General features: G+C 52.5%; 1 pseudogene; it reads right to left on the bottom strand.

Moving 5' to 3' along the window:
* Nucleotides 1–9,835: 9,835 nt before the first annotated feature.
* LOC139280367 (U2 spliceosomal RNA) lies at nucleotides 9,836–10,074 on the bottom strand (annotated as a pseudogene).
* Nucleotides 10,075–12,987: the final 2,913 nt, after the last annotated feature.

The raw sequence follows: 12,987 nt of genomic DNA, 5'->3' as shown, positions 1-12,987 counted from the left end.
ATAGTGAACAATCATCTTCATTCACCCCATCAGCGAGCGACAGGATACAGGAGGTGTGGCTAATCTCCCATTCCAGACAGATCGATACACGTCGAACTGCCATTCACACCCCATCTTATTCAAGGAAGACCCAAGACAATGGCATGCAGTTTTGGCGTGAAGATGAACGGAGTATAAGAAAAGCTGCAAAAACACACAAGGTTGGAGATTGGAGATTGGAGGTTGGAGTCAGCTTTTGCATTGAGTTGTAGAGTTGAGTTAAGAAGGTGGGAGTCAGTTTTCGTTGTGGTTGAGTTGAGTTAAAGGGGAGTTGAGTCAGCTTTTCACAGGGCCCTCGCTCTGGGGAAGGTGTGCTTAACTCCAGCAGCTTTTTGCTTAGGAGCCAACCGAGAGGCAAATAGAAGAAACCGACGCAACATCGAGGAGGAAAACCGAACCGACCTACAATGTAAAACTCATCCCAGAGGGACCACGAGCTGAAATAAGTGCCCCCAGAACCCCGGAGTTGATAGGATTGTGAGTATGCCCCAAACCCCCCCCCCCCCGCACAGACTCAATTTAGGATAGGAATTGGTAAGAAGGGTGGAAGTGAGAGGTGGGGTTGTGTGTGAGTGGAATGTTTCAACCTCTTATCTTCTTCTTCCCTGTTGCGAGAATTTTTCGTGTTGTTGAGTGAGATTGTGCCATTACTGTTATTTACGACCTCTTCCTATGCCCTCTATCTTTGCGTTTACTATTCTAAATAAACAACATTAGCCATTTTGCACTCTTCCCCACTGTGTCTGGTGCCTCATTACTCACCCATCCTCATAAATCACACGTACAGAACCTCAGGGGAGTGTGGATTCGAACCCACACCCCAAGCTCCCCTTACAATGGTGACCACGAAGGGACGTGCGTTGAGTGAGGGTGAAGAGACAGTCAGTCTTGGTGGAGAGGAGTATAAAATGGAGGGTAGGATTGCTAAGTATGTAACAGCAAGGACAAACTGCTCAAGGAAGTGGGTGCAGACGCTGCTGAGGGCTGAACGGCCTGAGGACGCAGCAGTCAGGTGGACCCAGAGTAAAAATCATAAAAGATGAGTGGAAAAGGCAGTGTGGCTGATTTGCTTTCGGAAGCAAATACAGGTGTTGGACAGGCAGGTAGACGTCCTGCAGACAGAGTTAGCTGAGCAGAGAGAGGAGCTAGTAAAGACCAGCAAAGAAAGGGAAAAGCTGGATCAGGATTTAAAGTGGGAGAGGCAGGAACGAGAAAGAGAAGGAGAAAGCTATCGCAACCACAGGAGTACCTTCAGTCCCAGGTAACTGAGGGAAAAGGTTACTTCAGGGGACTGCAGGAGGAACTTGCCCAGGCTCAGAACCAAGGAAGGTTGGGAGAGGGCAAGATTCTCCAGCTACAGGCTGCGCTTCAGGCGTGCCACAGCAGGGCATAGGCGGATCATCGTTCCTTTTTAGGAACAAATTGATCGGCTCACCCTGGCTGTGGCTGAAGCCAAAGCAGCCCTTGTTCTAGCCGGAGCAAAAGCTCTGGAAGTGCCCGAGACTTGAATCCCCACCCGGCCCAACACCAAAGCTCTGGCCCTAGCTGAGGCAAAAGCCCTTGGCTGAGCTGAAAGCAAGGCACCCAGTAAAGGAGTGGTGTGCCTTATCAGCCCAGCCGAGGTGCGGAAGGTGGAGCATAGTGAAACAGGCTGTGGGGAGGAGGATAGGGAAGAAGAATCCTACAGGCCCTCTCCCACAGCCCCATTGGGGATCCCGGATGAGAGGCAAGGTGAAATGCTGGAATCTAAACCTCCGGGACCAGCCCCAATGTGCCCCATCAGGCAGAGTAGATTCGGACCACCCACAGTGGGTCAGGCTGAGGGTTCCTTACAGGACCAATACATGCTTCCCCACAGTGTGACCCAGCTGTGGCAGATGGTGGCCCATGTGAATAAACTTACCCGAAAAGGAGACCTCGCTGTCCACTTTATGGAAGTAGAGCAGGTAGGAGACATAAATGACTGCGATGAAGCCGAACGGAGCAAACTGCTCCTGTTCTCACTGGACCCAGCCCTCTCTACTGAGAGTAAGAGGGGTCAGCGAACAGTCGCCGCTCTCCAGGAGGATATCCTGGAGGCCATGAGGTTGAACGACGGCTGTCTGTTCCATCGGGTACAGGCCACTGTCCAGAGACACGGGGAGACTCCCCAGGTGTTCGCTGATTGACTGTGGCCAGTGTATGAGGAAGCCAGTGGGGGGAATTTGGACCAAACCCAGCTGGATGCACACCGACATGGTAGCTGGCTGCGTGCACTGGCAACAGCCTACCGGAGTTGCGCGCCCAGGCCAACCTGTGGTTCGATTTCAGAGACCCCCAAGTCACAGAGGAGATGGTGTTGAGGCAGCTGACCCTCTCTTTTCGCAATGGCAGAATCAGGGGGGAGGAGAAACCCACCAAGGGGAAGGTGTGTGAGATCTGCCCCGGCTCTGATAAGAGAGAATGGAGGCAAGAAGGGAATTGCCAGGCAGGCAGAGAGGTGGTTTCCTACGGGTGTGGGGAGACAGGGCACATGAGGAGGGAATGCCGGGCTCCGAGGCAGGAAAAGAGAGGTCCACAGGCCCCAACCTCAGCCCCAGTCCCCGCGGTCGCAAGCCCTCCCAAGCCAGCTGTGCCCAGCCCTGCCGCCCCACTCGAGGGTCTCCACGCGGCTCTGCAGGCACTCTTTACCCAGACTGGGAAGGTCGCAGCCGTGACCGGGGGCGAAGTCCCTCAGGCCCAGACCAACACCCCACAATGACTAGACCCCGAGGATCCCGTGTACCTCTGCCCGGTCATCTATGATGCGTGGAGCAGACCACATGTCATGATGGGGGGTTGAGGGGGTCCGGGGGAGTATCTGCTGACACAGGGGCCTCGTGCACCCTGGTCGACCCGACCACCTCACCCCTATCCAGTGGGATCCCCTACTGCCTAACCAGCTTCACTGGAGAAGAACACGAGGGCTTCTTCTCCAAACCACTGCAGATACACATAGGCACCCTCCACACCATGTGGAAGTGTGTCCTTCTGCCGTGGGAGGTAGTGGATAAATGCATCCTAGGGGCAGATTTCCTCAGCGGCCAGAAAATTCTGGTCGACCTGAGGAACCACTGTCTGTGGGGCACAGATGACACCAGGGAGGGGGAAGGTACAGCAGTCATCCAGGGGAAGCAGGGGAAGGGTTCCCTCTGCACTGTAAAGCCAAAGGAGGGATATGACCTCGGGTAGACGGCACCCCGATGATCTATTAGGCTTTTGTGTGGGCCAACCTGGTGGCATTTGTCAGACATAAGCACAACTGTGGACGGGTAAATGGGGTCGAGGTCTGAGTAGATAAGGACCCCATGTCTAAGCCCCAGAAGCAGTATAATTTTCCCAGGGAGGCTGAGGCAGACCTAGAGGTCGCATTGGGATCTCTAGTCAGACAGGGAGTGTTGAGACCAATAGCCACACATGTGAACTCTCCACTTTGGCCGGTTAGGAAAATAAACAATTCTTGGAGGGCCACGGTGGACTACCAAGGCCTCAATAAAAATATCCCTGCTTGTGCGCCCACAGTGGCAGCCGTAGCTGACCTATTCGTAGCCATCCCCACATCCGCAGCCGTCTTTACGATGTTGGACATCTCGAATGGGTTCTGGTCCATCCCGCTGTGACGGGAGGACCAGTACAAATTCGCCTTTACATTCAAAGGACAGCAGTATACCTGGAATTGTCTTCCCCAAGGCTTCCACAACAGCCCGAGCATTTTTCATCAGTGTATGGCCAACTGCCTGAAAGAGTTAAGCAGACCCAGACAGCTAGTCCAGTACGTGGACGACCTGCTGCTATTCTCCGATTCAGAGGAAGAGGACGGTCCCCTGCTGGCAGAGTTGTTGGGACTGCTGCTCACGGAGGGTTTTAAAGTAAACCCTAAGAAAGCACAGATCGGCCAGACAGAGGTAAAATTCCTGGGGATGACTGTGCGGGCAGGGGAGAGAGCCATTGATGAGGCTAAGAGGAGGGCGGTTCAGGCGTTACTGGCTCCGACTACAGTTACAGGGGTGAGGTCGTTCCTGGGTCTGACCGGTTACTGCAGGGACTTCATTGAGGATTACGCAGCCATTGCAGCCCCCCCTACTCCGGCTCCTGTGCAAAGGCGTGGAGTGGGAGTGGGGTGAGGACTGTGATGCAGCGTTTACCCGCCTCAAGGGAGACCTGCAGAAAACTCCGGCCCTGGGAGCGGTAGATGAGGGCGAGGAATTTTTCCTGGAGGTAGCAGCCAGCGGGGATAGCTTAAGTGCTGTGCTGATGCAACAGCGGCACGGCCAGCTGAGACCGGTGGTCTACTCCTCCAGAGTCCTCACTGAGGTTGAGAGGGGTTACTCAAACTGTGAAAGGCATCTGCTGGTCATCCACTGGGCTGTGAAGCGGTCGCAGGTGTTTACAGGAGTGTCCCCAATCACCCTCCTCACTCATCACACCCCCACTCAGATGCTGCTGGATGGGAGAATTATCATGGGACAGTGAGCAGCGCATGCATTGCTCGCTGGACCCTCCTGTTCTCACAGATGGACTTGAGGATAAAAGGGATGTGTGAGCCCTGACTGGCAGCCAACATGCTGTACCCCGGGAAAGCCCACAGTTGCTCCGTTGAGGGGGTCTGGGACATGGACATAGGGCTCCGGGCGGGAATCCATCCCCACGGCCGGGAGATCTATGTTGATGGGTCCAGCACAGTGGTGGCGGGGGAAAGGCTTACAGGGTGCGGGATTTATGATCCCCAGGCAGGCATTGCCAGGGCCATAAAGCTCCCAATCACCATGAGCACCCAGCATGCTGAACTGTGGGCAGTCATGTATGTAGTCACCCACCCTGACGAATTCCCACGGCCATATACCATCTGTTCAGATAGTATGTTCATCTTCAATGCCTGCACGGAATACCGAGCCATCTGGTCCCGTTGCAGGCATACATCTGCAGACGGTAAGCCCCTGGCCATAAAACCCCTACTGCAGCACATCATGCAGGCAGTAGGGACCGGGGCAGACATTTGCATTTACAAAGTAAAGGCCCATTACAAACATGAGCCCAGGGCTGCAGGGAACCAAAAGGCAGTTCAACTGGCCAAAGAGGGAGCCCGAACGGGAACCAAGTGGAACCCGCTCGAAGCAGGCCCCATAGCAGCTATCGGGGGCAGACAGGGGACACAAGGGAGCGCAGGGGTAGCTTTGGCCCCGGAACTCCAGCAGGTACAGGCACGAGATCCCGTCCTCAAGTCCGTCATGGACAAGCTGACTGCGGGAGAAAAGGTCGAAGGACCATACGGAGGCACAGGCATCCATGTTAGGGAGAAGATGTTGTTTAAAGGAGAGCAGTGGATAGTGCCCCAGCAGCACCAGAGGGAGTTCCTTCCGCTGGCCCATGCAGGCCCTGGAGCTGGACACCCTGGACCAGAGGTCACCTGGCAACAGGTGGAACAGATCGGGTGGTGGCCCCAGCTCTGGGAAGACACTCATGAATTTTGTGCGAACTGTCTTGTCTGTGCAACCAATAATCCAGATCCCCAGAAAGGAAAGGTGTCTCTAGGACACGCAAGGAGGGTAGAGGGACCATGGCAATCGATACAAATTGATTACATAGGGCCCCTACCTGTGGCTAAGGGAGGGTACCGGTACTGCCTGGTTTTGGTGGACACTCTCACAAAGTGGGTTGAAGCCTTCCCTTGCCGAACAGCCACAGCAGCGGGGACCACCAGGATATTGGTTAGGGAGGTGTTCTCCAGGTAGGGACTTCCACAGTACGTGGAGTCCGACCGGGGGAGCCACTTCTTGGGACAGGTCATGCAGGCAACTCTTAAGGTGCTGGGGATTTAGGGGAAGTGACACGTCGCCTACAACCTCCAGTCCTCGGGGCTAGTGGAGCGTATGAATAGGACCTTGAAAGAAAAACTCAGGAAGGAGACTGGGGACTCCCCGCAGAGGTGGGTGGAGAGGTTGCCCCTAGTTTTGATGGAGATCTGGGCCAGCCAGTCGAAAAGCACGGGGTATTCCCCAGACGAGCTCATGACTGGAAGAGCCATGCGAACCCCCACCCATGTACTTGCCCCGGTCCTGACGGAAGCTCAGGTAATCGAGGTGAATAGGGACCTTTTACCAAGAGTCTGTTGGAGCACCTCAAGCAGATTCACTGGCAGGCGGCCACTAACATGGGGAAGCAGCATCAGACCAATCGATTGCTGCTGGAACCGAGCAAACACCACGAGTGGCAGGTGGGGAACCAGGTCATGGTCCGCAACTTTGCCAGGGTGGGAGTCTTTGAGCCACTATACATGGGGCCTTACAGCATTGTCGACAAGGCAAGCCCCATGGTATACGCGGTCAAGATGCCCCGCCGGGTTAAATGGTTTCACATTAACCAATGTAAACTGTTTAACCCCAACAAGGCAAAACCTCGTGGGAAAGGGCAGCCCGGAGGGATAATCCCGATGGGAAACCCAGGCCCCCAGCCCACCACTGCAGCCCCACCAATCCCACCACAAGGAGCAGTGAGTTGCTTCACAGGTACAAACTACCCACAGATTTGGGACCCACAGGAAGGGTGATTCCCACCTTACATATGGGACGAGGACTCACCTCCACCTGTTAGGAGATCCGCTCGGACTCCGCAGCCAAGGGTGCCACTGTCCCCAGCAGCCTGTTTTAATTTCCCGAGAGGTACTAGGGGAAAAGGGCCGTGCAGGGCAGGCAGCCAGTCACTGGACGTGACCCCGCAGCCAAGGTCTCCTGACGGGGAAGGGGTTGTACCGGAGGAAGGGGCCGCTGACAGTGAGGAGCCTGTCGGGGCTAGCTTAGCCTTTGGTGCAGACAGCCCAGAGCCTGCAAGCGAGATAGTGGTGGCTGGTTCCAGCAGTGAGTGGTCCCTGGAAGAACGAGAGTCTCCTGACAGAGAAGGGGTTGTACCGGAGGAAGGGGCCGCCGACAGTGAGGAGCCTGCCGGGGCTAGCTTAGCCTTTGGTGCAGACAGCCCAGAGCCTGCAGGAGAGAGGGTGGCGGCGGGTCCCAGTAGTGAGTGGTCCCTAGAAGAACTGAGGAAACGCTGTGAGAGTATCAGCTGCGAGTGGTTTCGGGTGGAACCCTTGTACAACCCAAAGCCCCCAGAGGATACAGGAGTCCCCAGCAGTGAGGAGCCTGCTGGGGGAATTTTCATTGCTCCCGAGGGCAGTGAGCCATCCCTGGAGGGGGTGAGGGGCTGTACCAGCCCAGTAAGCACCACCCGAAGCTCGGGAGACACCTTGGCAGGGGAGACAGAGGGGCCGCGGAGGTCCAGCCCAAGAGGCCAAAGGAGAGGTGATCTCCCCCCTACATCCCCCCACATAAAAGGAAAACCAAGGAGCGTCCCAGGGATTAGCACAGCCACCCGGGAAGGGTGGCAAGCAGGTTAAAAAGGAGAGCTGTAGGCATGCACAGATACATATCAAGATTTCTCTAGTGTAGTGGGGCTCAGGTGGCCTCTGCAATATAGGGAGTGTAACAGTGAGGCTTTTGAGCCAATAGGATAGGGAGTCTGGACTTCTTTTATCTCTCACCTTCTCTTTTGTGTAACGTTTGTTTGTTGTTTCAAGTGTTTATTAGTTGAAACCCCTTGACTTCCACAGTAAAATTGCGGTTTGCGGTCAGACCGATAGGCACACACAGTTTAAACCCATGCAGGGGTACTGTGAGGTGTAGACAGAGTGGAAAATGGGGGAGGGATGAGCCAGGGGACTCAGGGTTTTTGAACCAATTGAGGTTTTGTCTTTCAGAAGAGGAACCAGAGATGAGGAAAATCCTGCTCCTGTGCACCTACATCAGAATGTGCATTGGCTACCGGGGAGAGACTGAAGAAGCCATTATTTTTGGATGCTCAGGGGGGCAGGCACCGACTGTCACCACAGGAGAAGGGACACCAGGGGTAGAGGGGACCGCAATATATACCCACAGGGGAAGGTGGCCAGGGCGGTTGGGGTCCAATTCCACTAGACACTCCAGCCACCCTGGGGTCATGTATGGAGAAGCATCTCCTGCCCCAGCATTGAGGTGACCGCATCCTGGGTTAGGGTAATGGTTGGGAAGAGGGTTCGCCTGACCTGTAAGGGGCACATCCCGGTGGGAAGGTGGTGGTGGCTCAGGAAGCTGAGCAAGGACATGGGAAACCCAACAGCAGATTGGGAGAGACTGGACAACAGCACCTACCGGACCATCACGGGCACCCGGCGGGGAGTGAGTGTGTGTTGGGATAAATGGTGGGAGGTGGAGTGAGGAGTGTATGTGTGCATGTGGGGATCAGAGAAGATATGCCCGGCAGCCATCTCCATAGCGTTCTCCCGACAGTGGCAGGATGAAGGGGAGGGGATGGGATGGGACCGGAGCATGGTCGCATGCATAGTAAGCCACCCCAGCTCCATCCACGCCACCGAGTTAAGCGCACACCCCAGACAGCCCCTGCCCACAGCCCCGACCGAACCAACTGACATGGACAGATGCCCTACTACCACCCAGGGACCAGAGAACGGTTTGGTTTTGGAACCCACGGACAAGCTGCTAAATCAGGGGGTCCACTACGCCGTGGCCTCTGTCATCCTAAACCTTACCGAGGTGCACCTATCTGAGTGGTGCCCAAAAGAGACAGAACGCCTCTACCAGGCTTTCCTTCGAGAAATGTTCAGAACATTCTACGAGCTCGATTTTGACTATTTGAATAAGACTTTGCTGTACCGTCTGCAACCCAAAGACAACGTCAAACCGAAAAGACACAGAAGAGGGATCTGGAATGATGTTTTTACCGGTTTCAGCACCGGGGCATCAATAATTAATAGCATGGACAATTATGTAGCACATTTCAGATACCACGTTCCATTTTTACCAGAGCACCTGACAGATCTGTTCAAAGCAGCACAAAAATCCCAGAAACATTATTTCACCCTACAACAAAAAAACAGTAAAATTGGGAGCCTAGATAGCTGACTTAAATTCAAGGCCCTGGTGGGATTGGGGATTGGACTTAGAGGTCCAGGCCTGGGACCGCATCCTCTCTCACGCCCTGGTAGTAGCACAGCTGATCATCGTAGCCGATTTGCTGACGATCTGCTGCCAGCTTAGGAGAAAGGGCCATTGTTTAAAAATTGAGAAATTTGCAATCTTTCTCCATTTAAATAATAACTTGCTCTTTGATGACATGCACAGAAGAGGAGAAGAGAGAGAGGGAGCTGAGAGGGACTGAAAGCGTGTGTGGGTATGGTGTGTGCTTGTTTGGCTGTTGTGGGAGGCACCAGGGAGATTCACCAGCAGCAAAAACTACTAAGCACCAAGAACATAGTTGGCACCGAGTCTTTGTCCAACAAATAATATATAACATGGAAGGGATGGAGGAGGCCCTGGAGCTGGTAGCCAGGAACACTGGTGGCAGAGGGCTCCCAGTGGTCCCGGAGCAGGCACTGCACCCCAAGGTGCCGCACCCCCATTGCCAACCACACATGAGAGCCAGGAGCAACATCGTGCTTCTGGCTCGGAGCACGTTCCCACCTCGGGACCGTCCTCTCCTGTATCCGTCCAAGTAGCGGTTCGGCCGTCATCCACCGCCCCCGCAATGGCAGCTTGGAGTCAGGAGGGAAAGGGGTAGAGGTGGGGAGGAGAAGCGGGTGGGGGGGAAGGGTTGGTTTTTACTGAATTTTTTTTTTTTTTTTTTGAAATTCGTAGCCAATCGTTCCAATTCTTTGTCAAATCACAAACGCCAGAGGTCACCTTGTACACGCCAAGGATCACTCTGTGCCAATGCTCTTAGCCAAAAGGCCTAGAGCCACTGCACCGTTCCTGGAAGTACTGCAATACCAGGTTCGTGCCATGGAGGTGGATGGGTCAGGTCCCCCACACACCTCCGTGGAGGTGGATGGGTCAAGCCACCCCACCCACCTCCTGTTTCCAAAAAAGCAAGCATATACCTTCCTGATCCAGGGAGAACCACCCGGAGGTCATGGTGGCTACTCCCCTGTCAGGTCAGTTACGCATGATCTTAGCCAAAAGGCCGAGAAGGTTTTTACTGAAATACTCATGATTTCAGACAAATGTTCGGTTTAAATGTTTTTTATTTAACAAAACATTGTTGCGCATTGGCTCAGATAGCTACACTGTTACACGCTGGTGATTCCTTAACATCAAAGGGTATAATTACACTTAACTTCAATCAAATTAAACTTTAACTGTCACCAAGGTGATGCCCACCATTGATATTTGATCTGCACACCCAGCAGTGCATCAGGCTTATAAATACCACCAATGTTCTTTCAGGCAAAGTGCTCATTGATGAGCTCCTGACTTAAGGCTCTTGCAGCTATCATGCCACCACGGGCCCTTTCATGCGCTCTACAGGGGGGCAGGGGGCATGGCTTCAGCGTCAGTCTGATTGTCTGGGCCGATGTCAGCGTCCACCTCCTCATCTTCCTCTTCCTCTCTCTGGTGAGGTGGACTGTCAGACTCTTCAGGCAATTCTTGTCCCCTCCTGATAGCCAAATTGTGCAGCATGGAGCACACCACCATGAATTGAGCTAGCTGCTCAGGGTGGTATTGGAGCTCACCTCCTGAGTGGTCCAAGCATCTAAAGCACTGCTTAAGCACTCCAATGATTTTCTCCATGATATTGCGAGTGGCTCTGTGGCTCTCGTTGTATCGCTTCTCGGCTTCAGTGTGGGTGTCATGCAGGGGGGTCATCAGCCAGGTGGCGAGGCCATATTCTTTGTCACCAAGCATCCAGCATTGACCTTATGGCGGATGTTAAGCAAATCAGATACAGTGCTCTCATGCAGGATGTGACGATCATGGATGCTGCCCAGAAATTTAGCATTCACTGCCATTATAATTTGTTGATGGTCGACAACGAGTTGAACATTCAAGGAGTGAAATCTCTTGTGGTTCCTGAAAACCTCTGCATCCTGAAAAGGTGCCCGCACCGTGACGTGCATATAATCAATTGCACCCGGCACCTTGGGGAAGTTTGCAATTGTGGAGAATCCTCGAGCCCTCTCAGTCTGAGCCTCCCTGGTCACAGGGAAGCTGATCAAGTCGCTCTTGAATGCGTACAGTGCTTCAGTGACCTGTCTAATGCAGGAATGTGTGGCATGCTGAGACAGACCGCAAATGTGACCAGCTGAGGCCTGAAAAGAACCCAACGCATAGAACGACAGTGCCGTGTTGATTTTGACCTCGACAGACGGTGCAGTACTGATGGTGCTGGCAGGCTGCAGATCTGCCCTTATGAGCTGACATATCTCAGTGATAACCTCTTTGTGGAAGTGCAGTCTCCGAAGGCAGATGGTGTTAGGCAAGTCGAGGTAAGACCGCTTGTCCCTATATTTGCGGGTGTGTAATGTCTGGTCCTCCTCATCATCAGTCTGGCACACTTACATTGGGCACATAATGCTGTGGAGTGTACATTCAACCATCTCAAGTCTGCAGTATGTAATTGGTCATCAAGCGAGGGTGAGAAAGGACAGGCCCCATTGCAATAGCTCTATGTTTTCACCGATTGGTCGCAAACAATGAATGTCCTGATGAAGACACCTATTAAATTCCAATCAGTCACGGTCAAGATGTTTGTACAGATGTTCACATCAACTCCAAAGACCTCCAGGGTACATCCGAACTCATCCGAGGTTGAAGCAGAGCAGCCTTTTAAAGGATGCGACATGTAATCTAGAACATGGCGTCCATAACGCTGTGATTAGTTCCAGTTAGTTCCACTTTTTCTGGGCATTTTTTTGGGCAAGCGATATTGTGGGCGATATGTGTGCGAGGTGGTGAAAGTGATGCTGAACGATCTCATGGCAGTTAGTTTCGCCAAATGTGATCTTTATGACAAAAAAAAAATGGGCGGTCGGTATTATTGAATCTCGGCGTTAATTCCATGCGGAAACTAACGCTGGGCGGTATTATGGGCGTGGATTTTGCCCATTCTGATGATTCCGTCCAAAAAAAGTGGGCCTGGCGGTATTATTTTTTCCCGGTGTTATGGGAAAGTAACACTCGGCGATAAGTTTCCGAAAATGCCTGTCAGTTTCTATTTTGTGGCTAAATGGGCGATTTATTGGCCGTTATACGTCATTTCAGCGGTAAAATGGATGTTAAGTGGGCATTAAGCATGCAAAAAAAAGTGGAATATCTCGCCCATTGTAACTTCAGGGTGAGGGGCAGATGTGCGGTTAAACTCAGAAATCCAAAAGTTGCCGTCCGAGTTGTGTCACTCCATCATTAGCTTCGCAAAAACAGCATCTCGCATTGAATGGCAAGAAGTTGCTGAATTTGCGCTGTTTATTTCTCAATCATTCAATCTGATTGCTTAAGGAGATACTGAGTTGTTTTTCCTGTTCACTCAGCTCCCAGATGCCCTGTTTCCGCAACTTGCCACACCAAAAGGCAAATCTAACTAACGGCAAATGCCAACAGATGCTCTGCGACAGCAAATTTTGGCTCATTTATCGTCAGTGATAAGCGCACAGCACGGCGCCCTCTACAGGTCATCTGGGATTGGCGTGAACAGGGAAAGCAACTGTGTGACTCCTTAACTAATCATATTGATGGATTCTGAAATTAACAGCGCAAAGACAGAAGGAAGGGTAAGTTAGAATGGTAAATTCAATGACAAATCAGGTACGGAAAGAGAAATAGTGGAAAAGAAAGATTGGTTTAAGAGGGAGAGAAAAAAAAGAGACAGTAAGAACAAGTAAAAAAAAAATTTCATTTTTTTAAAACCTCCAACAACGTTCATTAAACTTGAAGAAATGAGACTCCACACTAATAATTAATTGTCAGTGCCAGAGAGGTTGACTGGCAATAATTAACACTCATCACATCGTTATAAGGATACTTAGACTTAAAACAACTTGACTTAACTTTCTGTGGCGGGTTTATTTCATATCTACCGTGCAATTACAGCAACCTTACGCCACTCAATGCA

This window comes from Pristiophorus japonicus, chromosome 14 (genome assembly GCF_044704955.1).
Source record: "Pristiophorus japonicus isolate sPriJap1 chromosome 14, sPriJap1.hap1, whole genome shotgun sequence".
NCBI classification, from domain to species: Eukaryota; Metazoa; Chordata; class Chondrichthyes; family Pristiophoridae; genus Pristiophorus; species Pristiophorus japonicus.
Note: the sequence above shows the minus strand (reverse complement) of the source record. Positions and strands in the feature narration are given on the sequence as shown.